Source organism: Sciurus vulgaris (genome assembly GCF_902686455.1).
Source record: "Sciurus vulgaris genome assembly, chromosome: 3".
NCBI classification, from domain to species: domain Eukaryota; kingdom Metazoa; phylum Chordata; class Mammalia; order Rodentia; family Sciuridae; genus Sciurus; species Sciurus vulgaris.
Window position 1 is genome coordinate 48,825,441 of NC_136463.1, and position 23,178 is coordinate 48,848,618.

A 23,178-nucleotide genomic window follows, 5' to 3' on the forward strand; every position below is an offset into this window, starting at 1 on the left:
TTAATTTTAAAATTAAACTGAACGTTTTAAAATGTTTTAATATCATTAAACCACAAAGGTTTATACAGTAAATATCCTTGTGTTAATATCACCCAAATTAACTGTTGATATTTTTAGTTGTTGGAAGGTGGGAATGGAGTTAGGTGGGTTATAGTTTCTGCTTGAACACTCTAATTCCCTTCTCTTTTTTTCCTTCCTAGAGTAATAACTACCATAAATTATATTATAAATGTTCATACTGTTTAAAAAATAGAATTTTAGGACATAAATATGTTCATTAACTCTAAGGAACCTGGTATTGTTTTTTGTGTGTATTTTTAAAAACTTACATACGAATGATAAATGATAGCCTCAAATTCTTTCTTTCATGCACCAGTTTTTGGGTGAGAAGTTTTGGAATGGAAAAGAACAGATATTTATTGATATGTTGTTATGTTATGTGGCAAGCACTTTCCACACAATATTTCAAAGCTCCAAGTACAACAGGGTTTTATCTCCTTATTGTATAGAGGATGAAGTTGGCTAAAGAGGTTGGGCTATTGCAGATACTCAAGATGAGCACCCCAACTCAAACCACAATCACTCCTTACATCACTGCAAAGGTTACACTGGATTTTCCACATCACCCCCATGTCTTCTCTAGTCTGTTCCCCAGAATAACAAATTACCTCTTCTGTTCAAGGTCCATTGCTGAGCTTACTTCTAACTTCAACTTGATTACAGTTAAGAAGCTTGCAGTGATTTCCTGGGTCCTATACCATCTGGCCTCTGTTATCTCTCTGGTTCATCTCCTGCCTCCTTCTCTCCATTCTGTGACATGCTCTGTGCTCTTCCTGGGATGCATCAGGCATACTTCTGCCTAGAACAGCACAAAAGTGCAGCCAGTTGTGCCCTCTCCTGAAAACTGCCCTCAGATACCCATAAGCCACACCTGCTCTTCCTAGTCTTTCATCAAATGCTCCCTTCCCATGGAGGTCTACCGCAAACACCAGTTGACTTCTGGAACTTTACCTACCTCTCCTTAGTAAGATTATTTATTAAGAGAATGAGTGATTCTCCAAAGTTTATTGAACAAATAAGGAATAGATAGAGTCTCCAAACATAATATCTAACACCAAATTGTGGGGTTTTGATTGTTTTTGTTTTTCCAAACAGTCTGCTGAAAGAAGCCCAAGATAGTCCTGAGTCATTTGTGGGAATTATTGCTAGAAATCTGGGAGAATAATATCTTTCTCAGCAGCAGAACTGAGAGAGGGAAAGATCACATTTCTGTGGAACCCAGTGGTTCCCTCCTGGTCAAGGGCAGGGGAGATTTGGGGAATGGAGTGGGAATTTTGTTTCACTGCTAATACTTGAACCTGGAAGATAGAATCTACAATCAGATAAGTAAACACCTGCCCTCCATACTGTGAGACAGAGAACCAGATGCCATTCTCCTATCACTCAGAGAGACCTTGTATTTTTCTGGTTTAATTCAAACCTTCTTCTGCCTGGACATAACGTCAAGCAGAGGATCATTAGAAGAGTACCTATACATCAGGAAAAGATATCAAGTAAAGAAAACAAATAGCCAAACGTTTAGAAATAGCTTTGATTCATATCAAGTTTGAATGACTTAAGCAGTTATTAGTCACATCACATGGAGTTATTTTGGGAGTATCCCTTTTTTGTCTGAAATCTCCCTTTTCCCTAAATCATGTACACTCCTTACTTTCAGGGTCACCCTTCTTCCGCAGCAAGCTCCCCTTTGACTGAAAGTTGATAGGGCACAGTTTCAGCATGTTCTGCAAGCCCATGAGGGCAGAGTTAGCATTTCCCTGACGGCCAGCTCTGTTCTGCAGGAGGAAACTCGGAAGATCTGTTGAAAGTTCTAGAAACCAGCCTGTGAATTATTCTCCAAGGCCATTCCTCTTTTATACATCTACCATCGACTACCATATTTCACTTCTTTCATTCCTTTTATACATCAACTTGTGACAAATGCAAGTGGAAACTTTCCAGGAAAAATAAGTTTATCTGCACAAAACCCTATGGTACCCCATGGCAATTCATTATTTTTCAATTAAATTGACTGCTGGTTGGCAGTTGCCCTAGTTTAATTTTCTGCTGTTTGTTTACCGAACAGGGAAACACATAATACAAAGCATAATAAAAGTCAGATTGAGTTAATTAAATGCGGAACCAGGAAACTCTAACTCTGTCTTTTGAACAGTTTTCTCATTAGATCTCTGAGAAAAAATATCATTTTTGGCTGAAATGTATTTTGACATTTGCAATACGTTATTCATTTGGGTTCACATTTACTTTTCTGCAGCCCCAGGAAGGGAGCTGTCATTAGTTCACACCAGTTTGTCAGGGGTGGAGATGTAGGTAGGGGAGGTGAGCATGTCTGGACCCTCAAACACTTAAATCAACTTGGGGTTCTTCTAGGGCAAGGAGAGGCGGTGCTATCATCTTCTTTCATCAGGTCTGTCATGTGGTAGATATAATGACCAGGGCACATCAGGAGGGATTAGAGAATAGACTGCATTTCAAGCCATCTTTAGAAACTCTTTGATGCCAGTCCTGTGATTACAGGGATTTTTGTATGCAAAACGTCAAGTTTCTCAAAGAAAAAAACAAAACACAAGACTATAAGAAATTGCTTTGGGGGGTTGGGCAATGAATTGAGAAATATACAAAACCTCAGTGCAGTTTCTTGGGACACATCTGTCATGTGTATATAAAATACATTTCAATCTATAACTTCAAAGGGCTTAGGGACTTAGGATGGAAAAGTAAACTTCTGTTCATCTTATGGGATTTAACCACATATATTCAATCAAAGTACATATTATTTTCCAGGCCCATGGTTGAATTTTAATATGTACTCGAGTTATTTGGAGGTAAGATTTTCAAGGAGAACCTTCTGGGAATCTCTAAGTAATTTTCAGTTATAAAATATAGAAGTTCCATTCAGAGACAAAAGGGGGAAAAAAACACTTTTGCCCATTATATTATTAGCAAAACAAATAGATTTTATTTTTTCAGTTGAGGTTTCATATAAATTGTTTTTTTCAAGTAGTACACATGCTCTTCAAGATGTAAAAGGACCTAATGTTCAATTTGAAATCAAAATGATCTTTTTTATCCCGAATATTAAGCAATATTTAAAAATAACTTTTTGAAAATTTCTTGTTTACTCTTTATTATCAATATTTTCTTATATCAGTTTTAATTTTTTTATTTCAAAGTAATACATGATTATCTTTGAGGATTATAGAAAAACAAAACATATATATTAAAGTTAAATTTATAGGTGGGGTTATGCATATGTAGAGTGATGTTTTATTTTGAACATAATTAGCATGAAATCATAATATGAATACAATTCTTTATGTTTATTTTTTTAATACTGAAACTATGTCATTGACTATTTTGGTTTGTCAGTACACAAAATATCAGTAAACCCTTTAGGAACTGCATAATATTCCATTGCATAGGTTCATAAGTTACTTAACTAGTCCTTATATGAATAGAAATTCAACTTGTTACAAATTGTTCTACTCTGTAATTTCTTGGACCCAACCCTTACAGATAAATATGAGTATTTCTCTGGGATAAATACCAACATGCAGACTTGCAAAGTGTGGATAGTAATCAACAAAACAAAAGCGCTTCGCTATGTTTAATATTGTGGAAAACTCAGGAATCAGAAATAACAAGAAAACAGAATTATTCATCCTAACAACTAGGAGTTTACATTTATTACTTTGAAAACAAAGCCTTTTATTTTGCCTCGAAAGATTTTATTGCTGTGTCATTTATATCTACCCATACCTTGTGAAATTATGATTGACATTCACATTAGACATAGTTTTAAGATTACAATTAATGACCTTAACATTTTCAAATCTTTTTTTATTTATTTATTTTGATGTGGTGCTGAGGATCGAACCCAGTGCCTCACATGTATGAGGCCAGCTCTGTACCACTGAGCCACAATCTCAGCCCAACATTTTCAAATCTTAAAACTAATTTAAAGAGACATCAGTTAACATGGCAGAATAAGGTTCAAAAACTCTCCGCTCCGTGAATACAATGAGAACACTTGAGAAGTTGACAGAATCAACTTTTTCATGACATTGGGAACCAATCAAAGGCTTCCAGCCATCCAGAGTGTTCATTTAAGAAAAAAGGTTGCAGCTTGGAAAGAAAATCAACTTCATGGGGTTGTAGTTATTCATATTCCCAATGCCTCCCCCTCTTCACAGTAACCTTGAAAATCAACAGACTAGAGCTAGTGGAAACCAACAGCTTGGCAGTCACTGAAAGGGCAGATCAGTGTAGAAACTCCTTCAAAGAGTCATTTCCTGCCTCCCTGAAAGAATTCCATTTGAAAAAAAACTGTCTTACCTGACCTGACCTTTAGGTGACCAACAACTAGAGACAATTTTTTAACAACATGGGTACTAGAGGAAACAGTACCAGTTGGGGCATACAACAGACTAACCGAAAGGCTTAACAGGAAATCTAGGGAATAAAATACCCAAAAGGAGCTTTGAAAAGTTCCAACATATTGCTGAGAGTTGGAAAGATCACATGCATATATAGGATTATGCACATGCCCAGAGCTGTGAGCATGTTTAGGAAAGAACTGAGAAAGTCCTAAGCTTTTACCCCTGTCTGACCTTGAAGCTCTGCACAAGCAGGAAGTGAAAGCTAAGACAGAGTTGTAAACCCTGGACCTAAAATGCACACAAGTCCCAACAAAAATGACAAACAAAAGGAGATTTATTGATTACAGGCATATCAGTAAACTATTGTTCAATTAGTGGCTGACCACTAACCTAACAAGCAAGAACACATCAGTGATGATGCACAAGAATACAGGTTATAAAGAATTACTTTAAATGAGTCATTAAGCAAACAAACGAAGTACAAACTAAAGTAGCCACAGTAACAAGCCCTGGGGAAAGAGGAAGAAGCTGATTTTCAATATGTATTAGTCAAAGTTCTCCAGAGAAAGAAAACCCAACAGAACATACACTTGTGCATTGCTGAATGACAGGGTGATGCTCTGAGAAACAGACCATCAGGCAACCCCATTATCATTCATACAGAGCTCAGGTATGTGAATATCATAAAGCGTACATACATAAACCTAGATGGTGCATTTTAATACACATCTGGGCTATACAGTACAGTACTATTTGATTACACATGTTTTTCCTAGGACTATGATGAACAAAAAAATAAGAAATTGAATTATAAGTGAAAATAGTACAATCAAGTAATATATTAAGAGCTGGGCATACAGCTCAGTGGTAGAGTGTTTTCCTGACATGCATGAGGCCCTGGGTTCAACTCCCAGAACTACACACACACAAAAAAAGAATGTAGATTGTATATGAGATAAACTCAATGTGTATAAGGCTATTATTGCTGGTGTAACAGGGCATGCTCTTTTATAGCAAATTTATTTTAAATAGGAGTATATTCTAAAATAAAGGTAAAATTACAGTATATTAATAGCCAGTAACCTGATCATTAATTATCATAATGAAGTATTATGCACTGCATGTAATCATATATGCCATACTTTTATATGACCAGTGACATATTAGATTTGCTTACCCCAGCGTCACCACAAACACATAAGTAGTGTGCTGTGCTATAGTGCTATGATGTATACAACATCACAAAATGACAGTTTCATTATAATCTTATGGAATTGCCAGTATGTAGGGAGTTTATTGTCCATGAAAATATTATTATTACTTAATGCATAACAGTATATAAGTATATAAGAGAAGATTTATTATGAAACTGCTTCAAGTGATTATGGAGGCCAAAATGTCCCACAGTCTACTGTTTGCAAGGTCAAGAACAAGAAGGCCAATGGTATAATTAGTATGAGTCTAAAGGTCTGAAAACATGGTGGGCACTGCTGGCTTAAGTTTCAAAGTCCAAAGGTCTGTCAATCAAGAACTCTGATGCCTGAAGGCCGAAGATGGGTGTTACAGCTCAAGAAAAAGAGAATTTACCCTTCCTCCACCTTTCTGTTCCATTTGACTTCTCAGTAGATTGAATGATTTCAAGAGGGTATGTCTTCTTTACTCAGTCCACTTATTCTAGTTCTAAACTCTTCTAGAAACTCCTTACAGACACATGCAGAAATAATATTTTACCAAGTGTTTGAACATCCCTTAGCCCATTCAAGTGGACTCATTAAACTAGCCATCACACATGATTACTACACTACATTTGTTAAATATTCTGTTTTCAGCATAAAATTAGGAATATGCAAAGACACAATATAGTTCACACCCAGAGAAAAAATGCAGTCAATATAAATTGTCCTTCAGGAAGCACAGATGTTGGACTTATCAAATACTTTAAATAAGCTACTCGAAATATGTTCAGGGAATTGAGGAAGACCATGTCTAAAAATGAAAAAGTGAGAACAATATCTCACCAAACAGAGAATATTAATAAAGATATAGAAATTACTTTTTAGAGAATCAAACAGGAATTTTAGATTTGAAAAGTCCAATAATTGAAATGAAAAACAATAGCGAGGATTTCCATTAGTTTGCTATTGCTGTTATAACGAATTACTGGAAACTTAGTAGCTTAAAACAACACACATTTATTCTATTTAATTGTGGAGATTAGAAATATGGCTGTGGTTTCACAAGATCAATATTGAGGTATTGTCAGAATTCTGTTTTTTTCAAGAGATTTTAAAAGACAATCTATTTTCCTTAATTTTTCACCTTCTGGAGACTCCCTATATTCCTTCACACAAAGCCCTTTTCTATCTCCAGAGTCAGCAATGGAAGATCAACTCTTTTTCATGATGTTATTTCCCTGATTCCAACCATTCTGTCTCTTTTTCTCCCCATTTATATCTGCTTGTGGCTATATTGGGTCTATGATATAGCCCATCATAATCTCTTTAAGGTCATTCTTAATTCTATTTTAAATTATAATTCACCTTTACCATGTAACATAATAGGTTCACAGATTCAAGGATATGACATGGACATTTCCAGGGACCATTATTCTGCCTACCAGAGAATCAAAAGGACATGTGAGTAAGCAGAAGAATGAATATGCAAATTTAAAGATAAGTTAATTGTGATTACATGGTCTAATGGAAAGAAAAGACAATGAAGAGAAATGAACACAGTCAGAGATCTATAGGACAGAATCAAACATATATACAATATATACACAATAAGCACTCCAAAAGGAGAGGAGATAGAGAAAGGAACACAACGAAAATTTAAATGTCAAAAAACCCAACTCCATAACTCATGAAAAATGTTCCAACCTTTTTCTCTTTGGGTATCAGGGAGAATAACAAATAGTCAAGTACAGGGCCAGATTAAATACATACCTACATACACACCTATGGACACACATTGTTATGATTTAGATACTCAGTGTCTCTCAAAAGCTCATGCATGAGACAATGCAAGAAGATTTAGAGATGAAATGATTTGGTTATGAGAACCCTAATCTAATCAGTGCATTAATCCCCTTCAGGGATTAACTAGGGGGTAACCATAGGCAGATAGTATATCTGGAGGAGCTGGATCATAAGGGGTATGCCTTTGGTGAGGAGTTTCTCAGTGGTGAAGAGGGTCTCTCTTCTTCCTGGCTCCAAGTTCTCAGCAGTTTTCCTCTGCTATACTCTCTGCCATGATGTTCTGCCTTACCTTGGGCCCAGAGTAGTGGAGTTGGCTACCTATGGCCTGAGATCTCTGAAACCATGATCCCCCAAATAAACTCTTCCTCCTCTAATTGTACTTTATCAAATCTTTTGGTCACAGCATCAGAAAATCTGACTAAAACTGAAATACTGATATTTGTTGGCAATGCATTTTGCTAATTAAAAACTGGCATCTTAAAGCAGAAACTTATTATTTTTTTTCTAAATTTACTTCCGATTCTACCTTCATCTATTTTATGATGATTCATTTGATATGTTGGCATTTGGAATCTCTTGAGATTTTTTAATCATCATTTTTGCCCTTCCTGTTTAGGTATATCCTTTGTACCTGCTTTCTAAGACAGTCAGTACAGCAGTCATTTAAGATTGTAATCATGGTACTTATAATGACCCTGAAGGATAGGTACTTATACATCCTTCCATTAACAAAGAGAGACATCCTTACGGCAATCACTTGTCATAGGGTCACCGAAAAGTGAGTTTTAACCAAGTTTCTATCACTCACATAGTACAAAGTATTTCAGTCTTTTGTCCTTTGACAGAAAAGAGTCAATTACCAGAATCCCTCTGCATTGAAAGTTAAGATGAGGATGGTAAAAATCAACTTGGTCAATTAGAATTGGAGATGAAGATTCTGGGAACAAGAAAAGTCTTTAGTCTGGTGAGGAGTTGATCAGTTCTATAGATGGCTAGTCAGGGTCAAATAATTTCATTCAGGTAGGGATGAAATCTGAGATAGAGTTTTTTCTCCAATGCATACTGCTGATTGTAACTATCCTAATTCAGGTGATCAGAAAGAGTTTTATGTGTTTTAAATTGAATGGTTTAAAATGCAACATGAATTTATAAGGAGGTTTTACTCCTTTAGTGAATGTAATGTTTTTATTACTCAGTAGATGATCATCCTTGAAAGAATCCAATCAATTAAATAGAAAGCCACAGGCCTTATAAATGTTCATTAAAAAGTAGCTGAAGAGTCCTACTTGCAGATCTTACTGACTCATCAAATTTGGGTGATATGAGCAGTTATGGTGTTGCTTCTGCAAAGCTTCATAGACTTTCATTGCTATTAACTGGTTTACAGTATGTGCCCTATTCCTATTCATGTATAAGGACATTTTACACGTGGGGATGAATTGCCTCATAAATATTCCAATGATGGTCAGCCATTTTCATAAATATGTTTCCCTGAATATGACAGTAGCTAATTGAAAATAAATTCAGATTTTTTAAATTAACAATTAGCAATGAACTCTTGAGTTTTATAGACTTGTCTCATTAACTGAGTTTCATATACATCTCAATGGCTTTACTTTTTTAAAAATTAATTTTTATTTGTTCTAAATTATTGTACATGACGGTAGAATGCATTTATACATTTTGATAGATCATACATCATGGAGTGTAATCTCTCATTTTTTTGATTGTACATATTGTAGGATCACACTGGTCATGCAGTCATAGATGTACATGAGGTAATAATGTCTGTTTCTCTCTACTATCATTCCTACCCCCATACCCCTTCCCCTCCCTTCACTCCCCTCTACTTAATATAAGGTAACTCTCTTCTTCCCTATCCCCCAACCATTGTGAATCAGCATCCTAATAAACATTTGGTCTTTGGTTTTTTTGGGTTTGGTTTATTTCACTTAGCATGATACTCTCTAACTCCATTCATTTACCAACAAATGTCATAATTTCAGTCTTCTTTAAAGCTGAGTAATATTCCATCATATATATATATATATATATATATATCATAGATATATATATCACATTTTCTTTTCCACCCATCTGTTGAAGGGTATCTAGATTTGGTTTCATAGTTTAGCTATGGTGAATTGAGCTGCTATAAACATTGATGTGGCTGCATTACTATAGATATTGATTTTTAGTCCTTTGGGTATAAATCTAGGAGTGGGATAACTGGGTCAAATGGTGGTTCCATTCCAAGTTTTCTGAGGAATCTCCATACAGTTTTCCATAATGTTTGTACCATTTTGCATTCCCATCAGCAATGTATGAGTGTACCTTTTTCCCCACATCCTTGCCGACATTTGTTGTTGCTTGTATTCTTGATAATCGCCTTTCTGATTGGAACTTTCATGATAAACAAAGGTTAAAAGAATACACAATTCAAAAGCTTGCACTACAGAACATTCTATTCCATGAGGATAAGATGAAAAAAAAAAAAGTGAAAACCAGCAGAGGGAGGAACTACACTAAAGGAATAATCAAAGGAGAGACTAAATCAAATTAAAAGTCAGAAATAAGCCAAAATGATCAGGAATATAAGTCATAGCCCAGTAATAACCATGAATATTAATGGCCTAAACTTATGGATCAAAAGAAATAGACTTGCTGGTTGGATTAAAAAATTAAAAAAATAAATAAATAATTAAAAAAAAAAACAAGACTCAACAATACGCTATCTCCAAGAGACTCACCTCATAGGCAAAGATATCCACAGACTGAAGGTGAAAGGATGGGAAAACATATCACTCATATGTATTGCATAAACAAGGAGGGAGTTCCATCCTCATGTCAGATAAAGTGGACTTCAAGCCAAAGTTAATCAGAAGGGACAAAGAAGGTCATTTCAATCTATTGAAGGAAATTATATGGCAGCAAGACAAAACAATTGTGAATATGTATGCCCCAAACAATGGAGTATCTATGTACGTCAAACAAACCCTTCTTTGACTCTCAAATTGTTACAAATGGGCCATTGTAAATACCTTGTACTTCAGTTTTTGTGCTTTCTTAACAGTGCCACTAAAGTAGGAAAAAATCTTTGCTTTCTAACAACAAGAGAGTCAAGATATGAAATTATCTCCACTCTAAGAGTGACTGGTTTTTATTTTTGTCATGTTGTTCTTGTTTCAATTTTCTTTGTGTGAAGAATTTTACTAGAAATGCAACTTTAGAAACTAGATATGAATATATAGTTCCACCTGAGCATTGGTGTCACTCAATTATAAATATATATTCTATGCATCTTTTATTTGATCAAAACTTCTTGAAATTAGGTTCCAGAATATAGATTTAGCCAAGTCTCCATTTCAATATTATCCTAACACAATTCCATTTATAAGAAGATTTTAAAGCCTACAAATAAATCATTAAGATGAATAAATTTTATTAGTGATATTGCTAGGTGAAAAATCAATATTAAAATATCGATTGAATTTCTAGATAAAAATAGCCAATGGTTAAGAAACATATACATAAAAAACATATTAGCCGTCAGAAATGAGAAAATACCTGATCATTAATTTAACAAAAATTGTGTGAAAATTTTATGCTAGAAATTACAGAACATTATTAAGAAAAGTTAAATGAAACTTAAACGTATAAAAGATATCATTATCATTAATTGGAAAATTCAATATAGCAAGGAAGTTAATTCTCCCTAAACTGATTTATAGATTCAATGTAATCCCAATGAAAATTACAACTCTTTTTGTGAAACTCGACAGGATAGTTCTAAAATGTGCTTGGAAATGCCATGAGACATGAATGCAATATCAATGTGAAGATGGAAAAGAATAGAAGAACCAAAAAGAATCATAACAGAGAGTCTATAAAGTGACCCATGGATACGAAAACATTTTAGCAACAATTAGCAAAGATGGAATTTGAAAGCAATAAGAAAAAGAACAGTCTTTTCAACAAATGGTTCAAGGATAGCTGCGTTTCCATATTGAAAAATGGATTTGATTCATAATTCAGACCATGTAAAATTAATTTCATATTAATTATAATGAATATTACATTCATTATAAATTTATAAAGACAAAAGTGTAAAAGCTTTTACAAGTGTCTTTGTAGACATATGCTATAATTTTTCTTGAATAAATATATAATTAAAATGGGTTAGCGCATGTGTTAAGTATATGTTTACCTTTCTTAGAAGATGGCAAATGAATATTCAAAGTGCACTTATGATTTTCCATTTCTGTACACACAGTATAACACTTTCCTTTTTTGCCATATCTTCACCAATGCTTGATACGGGTAATCTTTTAAAAGTCTTAATCACTGGAACAGGTGTGTAGTGGCATTCCAAAGTGCTTTAATTTGCATATTCCTAATGGCTAATGATAACCATTCTCTTTTCTGGTGCCTGATTGCTCTATGCATATTTTCTTCGGAGATACATTCACAAATATTTTGCCCATTTATTAATGTGGTTATTTTCTTGTTTGAAGTAGTCTTTTTATGCTGTGAAAGGAATCTTTTTTAAGGTGTGATGTGTGCTATGGTTTGAATATATCTGCCAGCTTATATGCTAGAAACTTAATCCCAAATGCAATGGTGTTGAGAACGGGAACCATTCGGAGGTGATTGGGTCTTAAGGTCTCTGCCCTCATATGCTGGATTGATGCTGTTATCTTAAGAGTGGTTAAGATCTTGGAAATAGATTCCTGATAAAGGGATGAGTTTGGACCCCTTCTGTCTACTGTGATTCTCTCTTGTCTTGTGATGTTTTCCACCACACTATGATGTAGCAAGAAAACTCTCAAGATCCCCTAATCTTGGACTTCCTACCCATGAGATGCCAGAAATAGTCCCTAGACTCCCTTACTTAGAGGAGAGAAAACTCCACTTGCTAGAGCTATACAAAGTCATCACCTTAAGGCAGATTTGTCAGTTCCCAGAATCGTTCATTCAGGTGGATGCCAACCCCAGGTGTCTTGCAAGATACTGTTCCTCCTCTTCAAAGATTATCTATGTCAATGGCTAATAGATCATAATGACAGTGCAGGGACAAGATATAAAGACTGCCAACTAAGGTGTTACTTGTAGTAAAAGGAAAATAAATGAGAGGTGTTAAAAAGAAATATGACATTAGCTGCAATAGAAAATTGCAATTTGTTACCAGTTTCCAGATGTATCAGTTCCCAGAATCATTCATTCAGGTGAATGCCAACCTCAGGTGTCTTGCAAGATACTGTTCCTCCTCTTCAAAGTCAGTACTTAACACCTCTACACTCCAATACTTTCAACTAGTGTCAGAACTCAGCCCCTCCCAAGATTTTTGCAATCCCACCTCCAGTAGGAAGTAACTCATATACTAAGGCAATTACAGCCCCTGGGTGAGACCTTTTAAGAAACTGAGGAAAAAAACATGAGAGTAGATCTTCAGGGTAATGGGTTGGAATTGATGAACTCTCCTATGACTATAGTTTTATCATCCTAGAAAAAACTCCTGAAGATGATTCTTAAACACTGTCTGGATGACTCTTTGAGACTTAAGCATAAATTGACAGGAAAAAAAGAATGAAGTACAGATGCTAGAAATGACTTAACGTAGCATTAGGGAAGGTACCCAAAGATATAAAGAAGTGGGAATGTTTGAACAAATTCATTATATGCAGTCAGAAAAATTCATCAATGGACAATATAGTTCAGGGTGTTCAGATAACACTTCATTCTCTAATCAATGAGAAATGCAGTGGTGAAGAGAGGAGTCTACTCTTTATAGGTGAAAGCTAAGAATGGTAGATTTGGCCCTATCGTATCAGTGGGGATGATAGGCTTCTGCAATGGTGGCTACCAGGTAATGGTGCTTAGTCATCAGAGACAAGGTGGATGTTATTACTGTAATAGTTACCAAGGGAAGAGGCAGAAGTGTGTCTATATCTGTCAATGGCTAATATATCATAATGATAGTGCAGGGACAAGATATAAAGACTGCCAACTAAGGTGTTACTTGTAGTAAAAGGAAAATAAATGAGAGATGTTAAAACGAAATATGACATTAGCTGCAATAGAAAATTGCAATTTGTTACCAGTTTCCAGATTTGCCAGTTCCCCGATTCATTCATTCAGGTGGATGCCAAACCGATGAAGATGAACTCTGCATCATCACTACAAGAATATCCAGTAAACATTCCCCAAGAACACCCTAAATAAACTGCAGCCCAGTAAGGTAACTGTACACTGGGAATACCCAGATTGTTGAGGGTAATTCAGTCTTGGCTGACCTGATACCAGGACACCTCAAATGCCAAAATTGTTCTCCAATTAAAGTGAATACATATGGTAATCTGAAAAAAAAAAAATGGAATCATGCAGAATGTCCCTTCTGGCTTTCTAATCCTCAAGGACATAATTGGGTTGAATATATTTAACAACTCTCAGAACTCACATTCTCTCTCTGGTTTGTGGAATAAGATTCATTATTATAGAAGGGCAAGTCAAAAAAAGAAAGAAAGAAAGAAAGAAAGAAAGAAAGAAAGAAAAAAAAGAAAGAAAGAAAGAAAGGAAGGAAGGAAGGAAGGAAGGAAGGAAGGAAGGAAGGAAGGAAGGAGGAAGGAAGGAAGGAAAGAAAGAAAGAAAGAAAGAAAGAAAGAAAGAAAGAAAGAAAGAAAGAAAGAAAGAAAGAAATCAGCCTTCCCCAAATACCTCAACCAAGATGGTAAATTGGAGGTGTACTGAAGGAATCAGGGCCAGTGGCACCAGCTCATTACCTTTCGCCTTTTAATTATTATTATTACTACTACTAATAATAATAATAAATTGATTCCAGCAAACACCTGGTGAATCTTGGTGTATGAACATGAAATACTATAAATCTAAAAGCAGCCCTAACTTCAGCTGCCATGCTGGATATTTGCAGCAACAGAACAACATGACTCCTGGCACTTGGTTGGTGGTTTTCAACACAATGAATATGCTCTTTTCAATATTCATCAGTAAAAAGGAATCAAAAGCAATTTACTCTTACAAAAGAAGGACAACATACATGTTTCTCATCTTACCTCACAGTACTTGTTCCACCTCTTGCTCTTTGCCAGAATTGTCTCAGGAACCCTGGAAGTCTTACCTTTCCACAGAATAATGTTGACCCCCTCTTGTATTTGTTATGCTAATCAAACATGATGAATGGGAAGTGCTATGTACTCTGAACTCTCTTGAAATATGTGCATGTTTAAGGTTCATTGTAAGGAGATAACCTCACATGTGTTCCGAGACCTACCATATTATCACTGAGGTTTGTACAGATCCAGTGCTTTGGGGCACGTGGATAGATTTCCTTTAAGATAAAGGCCAAATTACTGGAACTTGAGTCTTTTACCATTGAGGAAGAAAAAAGAGAATGTAAGGAAATGAAGTTGAGTAGGTAGGCTATAGTCAAATCAATGCCAGTTTAGAATTTAGTCCAAGTATAATAGAATAAACAATGGAAATTTTAAAACAAAAATTTAAAAAGATGTGATTTACTTTCAAGCTTACATTAATTGCTGTATGGATAATGGTTCGTAATGGGAAAGGAGTAGGACAAAGATTAATTAGGAAGCTATTCTGATGTTGAGATGGAGTGGCAGCAGTTAGAGAGCTAGAGAGAAGCAGTAACTTTAGCATATATGTAGAATACGGAACTTACAGGTATCACTAAGATTTGGGATGTTGTTATTGAGGAAAAGATACAAATCAAATAAGCAATGTTTTGCTAAGTCCTGCAACAAGCCTACCTCTAAGAACTTGCAAATAAGTCTAGAAACGTTGAAATATTAAATATACTAAATATTAATGCCATCTCTTCATGACTTCATCTCTCCATTTATTAAACAATGAATAATAATACCTATATCACCAAGTTATCATGAAAATTCTAAAAGTTCACACATCTAAAATACCATAACAGAGCTCAGTACACAAAATAATGCTCTTAAGTGTTTGCAATTGATGATGATGATCTGTGATTCTCTTCAAATATTTTTTTCTTATTTTTGTCCCCAGTCACAGGAGTTAATGACGCTGCTTTATTTCTTCAGTAAGAGTTTTGGTTTATTTTCCTTTCTCTTTTTTCCTCATGGGCTTTTCTCTGCTGTGTTAGTTTTCTGTCTTAAATGTGTAAGGTTTTTTGTTCATGTCTCTGCTGTGGCTTTAACAACCACTACCTGACTTTGTCTACAGTTAAACTAGTATTGTTTGACTGCAGGATATTCTTCTTCTCGTTTACTGCATATTATTTTGGACTCTGAATTCTTGGATAACAAGGATACTCTGGCTTCAAGGGCATATGTTCTAATTTGAAGTCAAACACCTAAGTACCGAGCTGAGTCTGAAAATGTGGAACAGAGAAAGAATCACTGTAAACTATATCTGACCTTCTGACATGAAGTTCATAGCTGGTTGAACTGCCCAAGAGAAAGGAGGTGCTTATATCCTTATACCTGACCAAGGAGCAGCAGGGAAAGGAGTGGTAATTTAAAAGTATTTTTTAAAAGAACCTATTTGTGCATCAGCGTAGCAGGATAAGTGCCTCAAACCTATTTGGTTCTAAATATTTTACAACTGATTCTCTGTGCCTGGGACTCAAGACAGTGGGAAGACTGTGTGTGGATCATGCCTTCTATAGCCCAGTTGCCAGGCTGATTGTCTTCAGCTTGGAGGATGGGAGAGTCGAGTCAGATCTCAGCTGAGTTCCACAAGACAGGATGTTTTCCCATTACATCTCTGACCCATGAATAAAATTTCCTTTCCCACAGAACTGTCAGAAAAAGGTCTTTATTTCCCACTGGTTAGTTAATAATTAATTTTCTTGATAAGGCAAAACATAACAATCCAATGCCATTTTAATAATTAGTACAAAGTTGGGCACAGAGGCACATGCCTGGTAATACCAGCTACTTAAGAGGCTGAGATGGGAGAATTCAAAGTTTAAGGATAGTCTGGGCAACTTATGGACACCCTGTCTCAAAAAATAAAAAGGTCTAGGGATGTAGTTCAGTGGTAGAGCATTCATGTGTGAGGCCCTGAATTCAATTCCCAATACAAAACAAACAAAAATAAGTAATAACCAGCAACATCAGATTTTTCCTATTTTAAAATCTCTGACACTGTTCTCATTTCCTCCAGTCCTGCTCTTATAAAATAAAACTTTCCAAACATAGACAAAGGTATCTAACAAGTTCTATGCACCAATGGAATCTGTTTCTCAGAATGAAAACAAAAACATAGACTCTGGAAGCTCAAGTAAAAATTCAGACTGAGCAGGTGTAGAAGGTGCAGATTAGGACTATAGGTATATGTGGGTGTACAGAGCATTTCAAGAGCACGTAGATCATGAGTGCTTTGGAAGACCAGAGGATGTTTTAGAATCACTGAAAATCCTGCAGATTAGCAACTATGGACACTGTCCCAGCTCATTTCAGGTTTCCACAACAAACAAAGAATACAAACTGTTTGTCATTGAGGAGATATCCCACAGCTGGCTCCAGCTGTAATTTTATCAAACTCCTCTCACACAGATGAAACTCTAGCCTGGCAAAGTACAGCTACAGAAATCAGAAATTCCTTCCTACCTTCGCAATATTTACAGAGAGATTTGTGAAAATTTTGGGACAGATTCCCCTAAAATTTGAAGGCAGGGCACACCTTAAAATTCCTCTCATTTTAAGGTGAGCGAAAAGAAAAAAAAAATAAAGTATAAGAATACTAGTTGATTCTAAAAAAGAGGGTTTCATAAAGGAATTAGTGTCCAACACAACATCACATTGTGTCTGAGCACAAGGCCCCCAGCAAGACTTCTGGACAATTTAAGGCTAACACACAAGTCACTCAAGATGAAATCCAACTGGGATAGAGCTAAAATCATATCCTTGAACACAAGGGATTCATTTCACAAATATAGCATCATTCAATGTGTCTGGTAGCATTATATAGTGAAAATTCCTGTGAGATTTTGCTGAAAATATCTTTAAAATGTTTCAAGCATTTAATGAGAGTATTTTTAAAAATACTGAAACAATCTTGGGTCCAATGGCAGGCACCTAATCCCAGCTACTCAGGATGCTGAGGTAGGAGGCTCCCTTTAGCTCAGGAGTTTCAGGCTAGTGTGAGTGATATAAGACACTATACTAAAAAATTTTAAAAAATAAAAAATTAAAAATATTAAGACAACCTTAGGTTTGATTGAGGCAATATTCTCATTTTTTACTGACCTATTGTGGATCATGAGACCTATGACCTCATCGGTGGATTAATCTACTGAAAGCTGAATGCACTACCGGGAGGTGGTAGAAACTGTAGACATTTGGAGCATGGGTAGAAGAAGTAGGTCACTGGAGGCATGCACTTCGGGACTATGTCTTTTTCCTGGCCCCTTCCTCTCTCTCTGCTTCCTGGCTGCCATGAGCTGAAGCTTTCTTCTGCCATGTTCTCCTACCAGGTTGTTCTGCCTTATCACAAGCCCAAAGCAATGGAGCATCCATCCTTGAACTAAAACCTTGGAAACCATTAGCCAAAATAAACCTTTTCTCCTTTAATTTGTTTATGAAAGGTATTTTGGTCACATCTCCAAAAAACTGACTAACACACTCATCTTTCTGGGTACCACTCCTTAAAATGGATTTAGATAAACTGGATGGAAGGAGTACCAGAGTGATGAACACAGGACACATCTTTGAAGAAAGCGTGACATCAAGATGCTGAAGAGATTACTCAGCTATGAAGAATGGAGTTACATCATGTGCAGTAAAGGATTAATTGGAAGCTATCATGCTAAGTGAAATATGCCACTCTCAAAAAACCAAAGGCTGAATGTTCTCTCTGATGTGTGGATGCTGACTCACAATAGGCAGTGGTGGCAGGGGGAGGAGGAGTGGAGGTTCACCAGATTGCACAGGGGTGGGGGGGTTGTAGGAGGAAGGGAGAGGAGATTGGAATGGGGAAGACAATAGAATGACAGACATAACTTTCCTATGTTCCTATATGAATACACAACCAGTGTAACTCCACATCATATACAACCACGAGAATGGGAAGTTATGCTCCATGTATGTATGATAGGTCAAGATTTTGTCATGTATAACTAAAAAGAACAAATCAAAACTGTAATAAAAAGATGCTAAATGAGTTCAGTGTGTTTTTTTATACTGGAAAGAATGTGAAAGCTTTCTTCAACAATTTAAAATTCAGTCACATGGGAGGAGTATTATACTTACTTAATATGCTCCAGTATAGTCATCCCTCAGTATCAATAGGGGAAGGATTACCAGACCACCCTGTAGATACCAAAATCTGTAGAGGCCTAATTCTCTTATATAAAATGGTATGGTATTTGCACATAAACTACACAATCCTCTTAAATACTTTAAATAATTTCTAGATACCTATAATACTTAATACAATGTAAATAGCTGTTCTACTGAATTACTTAGGAAATAATAACAAGAAGAAAGTCGGTATATATTTAGTGTAGGTGCAGTTTCTTTTTTACCCTCAAATATTTTCAACCAGTGATTGATTGGATTCATAAATGAAAAGCACATAGACACATAGTGCTGACTATATATACAAATAAGTTAAAATTAAGATAAATACATATATATGTACACATATATACACACATATATATAAGCTCTTATAAGAAAGGGTTTTCTACTAGAGATATTCAAGATAGACTAAAGAGTGGGGTTTATATGTTCTCATTTACTATGGGTATTTAAGACTAGGTTAGATGAATGTTTGCTCAAATATTGTTTGGAATTGATGCAATGACCACTGAGGCTCTTCTATTTGTGTAATTTTTATGAGACTTGATTCTAAGCCCCCACAGATCAAGAGCTACCCTGTGTGTTTTTATACTCTAAAGAGCATTGCCCAGGTTAAACATACTACACAGCAGGGTGATATTTATGGCTAAATTAGCTTTCTCTAAATCCTTTGTGATGTTGAAAATTTACTGGGTTCTAAATAATCACTTCAAAGAAAAATAGAAATCCTTAAAAAGTATCAAAAAAGGAGTATACAATTTGGCACTCAAGTTAACAAATGATGTTTTGGCTAATCATCAGGTAACATCATGATTTCAGGACATAAACATCATGATGGGATATAAAAGAAAAAAACCCTGTTGCATTCTACTATATAAAATAAACACATAAATCATTATCTTGTTAGCAGTTTTATAGTTTCCTTTGATTTTATTTGCAAGAGAATTTATAGGATTTACTTTTGTCAAGCAGCTTTATTAAAGGATATGTCTGAACAAAGAATAAAATTTTGAATTTTTAAAAATGTTTTGAAACAAAGTACATCCCTTCCTTTTAATAATTTAGTATAAATTCAAACTGCAATCCAAAATCTAAGAAACAGTCACTTTGCTCAGATCACTGAACCTCTGGTTTATTATCATGGACTTGCTTAGGGACACTTGCATTTTGGAAATAATTATCATTGAAAATTATATATATTTATAAGAAAAACAACCAAATATCTAAAATTTTACTCTGTGGGAAAGCCCACAGAGTACTTGCTCACATGCTTCTGTGGCAAACCAAAAACAAAAAAATATATATATATTTTTTTTGTTAGGGGCAATTATACAAGTGTTTCTATTAAACTTTGCCTTCAACCTACAAAAGACAGGGTTACATATGACAGAATTACAAATCAGAAATAGGCTAAATTTACTTTGGAAATACTGCTAGTATTTTTGAATATTTAAATTTAATGCTAACATTAGAAAATTAGGAGATTTTATATTTTATAGTCTATATTTCCACTTAACGTAAAAAAATCAAAGGGTCTGACCATGTGGGGAACTTACTACCTCATGGCAACAACCAGCAGCAATTAAGCTGAACAATTGAAGTGTCCCCTCTTTAGAAAGGAGAAGCTTTTCATCAGTTTGCCAAAGATCTCTTAACTCTGTATTGTATCATACCTGCTCATGTTACTCAAGTATAAACCAGTCTTTCCCCTGCAATCATTTGCATTTCTGTCCATGAGTCCATCTACATATATGTATTCATGTAAGACCTGGATAACACATATGTCCCATTATTCTACCAGGAAGCTCTGTACCAGTTCCTCCACAAGTTGTTACACCATGTCTCTTATTGTGGCCTATAGAGAGGGATAGACATGCCTTTTGGAATGAAGGTACATCTCTCAACACCCACCATGTGAGTTTCTTAACTGAGAAGATGGTAGATTCCACATTGGTAAGCAGGATCTCAACCATCTTCCTAGATGTACATGGAAAATTGTATGCACCACTCTCAAATATTTATACTTGAGAATATCACAAGCATTACATGGAATTAAGGAAGATGATAAAGGAAGATTTTTAAATACTCTGGCTTAGCAATGATAAACCTGTGCAAGGTTGTTTTCTATCCTACAGTCAAAGTCCTACCAAAACATAACTTGAGTTTAAAAAGTTGGGTTTATTACTTCTTGCATTAGATAGATAATACTACACAGAAAACTGTGGGCTATCTCAGTGAGAGGGAATTAAAAAGAATCTATAAGGGCAACCAAAAGAACTTTGTTTAAATGATTTGGGGAAAAGCCTAAAGAAGAAAGCTTTCTATTGAGTTTAAATGCTGACAGAAAACAGGACAATTTTATAATTAGGTAATTTTTAATTGTCGCAGAGACCAATTTTCTCTGTGCGGAGATTAAATTGGGAAGTTGCCTTCTTATCTGCTTTGTTTGTTTGTTTTGTTTTGTTTTTATCATGATATAAGAGTAACCTTGTCCCAATGGTATTTTGTGAAATTATATGAAGCAGGAGAAGAAAATGATTCAGCTATGAATATTGGGTGCCTTAATCCATTTTGTACTGCTCTAACAGAATACCAAAGACTAGAATAGTCACAAAGAAAAGCATAGTTCTTGAGACTGGAAAGTCCTATATCAAAAAGTCAACAGTTGGCAAGGGCCATCTTATTGTATCATCCCATGGTGGAAGGCAAGAAGTTAAGAGAGGGTGAGAGACCAAATTCACAACCTCAAACCCTTTTATAATAAGCATTAATCCTTTCATGAGCATGAAGGTCTCATGGGCTAAACACCTTCCTTTAGGTTCCAACTTCCAGTACCATTATACTCAGGATTAAGTTTCTAACACATGCTTTTTTGGGATACACATTCAAACCATCAGAACAAGTTAGTCCCAGATGTCAGGGGTTACTTCCCCATCCCTTGACTTGCCTAAACCCTAGATATTTCCCAACACTACTTACAGACTTAGATGGCCTAGTGATTCTCCATCAGTTAGCCAAGCCAGGATCTCCCAAGGGTGATGACTCTAGTTTGCTAAAATCCTAGTGATGGCTTGTCACTATCTTATCACAGTGGAATAAGAAAAGAGGGGTCTTAACCTAGGATGGACAGATGATTGAACCCAAACATGGGTGCAGGCCTTTGAAAGAGAAAGGCCTCACTTATAAACTATGCTTTATGGTTTCCAAATTGTTGCATACATATTGATTTTATGATAAAACAAATAAAAAATATTTTCTCATGCATTTATTTCTGTAAACCTTCCAGTGTCTCTCATATGGTACTTAGTAACATGTTAGAGCAACGAATTCCAAACTCTTTACCTCTAAATTTAACTAAAGCAGAGGAAGAGAGTAGAAAAGACAAGGTTTCTCCTAAAAGTTTATTAGAACATCCCCAAAAGATCTGAATTTCTTTGAGGGGTTACATTTTCAAGAAGTTTGTCATTTTCCTTATAATTCTTACCTTTCTCACTTCAGGTGACTGACTATCCAGTCCAAAATCACTATTATTGCTAAAAACAAACTTACAGAGAAAAAGGGTCTTTTCAGGGAAACTTCCATTACACAGACAAGAATAGATCTTGCAAACAGTTGCAGAATCTGACTTCATCGACCTGTGTAACAGACTGCTGTCAGCTCTGCGCTCCTGTGTCAAAGTTCAGCCACCAAGTGGGCAGTATCTGGTGGGGACAGGAAGCAGAATGGGGAGGATGTGTAAGAGGAAGCCAACCTATTGCCTGTAAAATATCAACTAGAGTCAGAAGACATCTCTGATTTTTACTTTTTTTGGAAATAAGTTTAATTAGTAGAAATTATCAGTAATTGTGGATCCTGTTGGCATATGATGCTTCCAGATTTCAAAGAATCCCTCGGCCTAATGAGGATCACCCCCAGTCATCATTTTATACTGGGGGTGTTGAGTGTTGTTTTTCACAAGGTGCCTGATACTAGCTTCTATTCTATTCTGATCCCAAGGTTCCTGGGGGGAAGAAAGAGCGCAGGCTCTGTTGTCCAACAATGTAAAGTTCAAATCTGTGCTCAGCACTTAACCTTCTGCATGACCTTGAATCCAATGTTAATATCTCATCTGTGAAATGGAAATTGCAAGCCACCTAACTCAGAGACTTTTAACATAAGGGCTAAATAAAATGATGCTTGGTTCAGTGTTGGCTACTGTTGGTATTCATCAGAAATCCCTCTAACTTTTGATTTCTTTTTATTCCACACTTGGTAAATGTACCCTTAGACCAAGTCTTGCCATTATGAAATCTCCATTTCTTTTTCTAAAGCCTATTTTCTTCAGAAGTTTACTCATACACTGAGAAGACTGTTATCAATGAGTGCATTTGTTCACATGGTGTCTCCTATTAGCCTTGGGAGGTGTGATAATCCTGGAGGTAGGTGGATTGTCCAGGCGAGGATGGACAC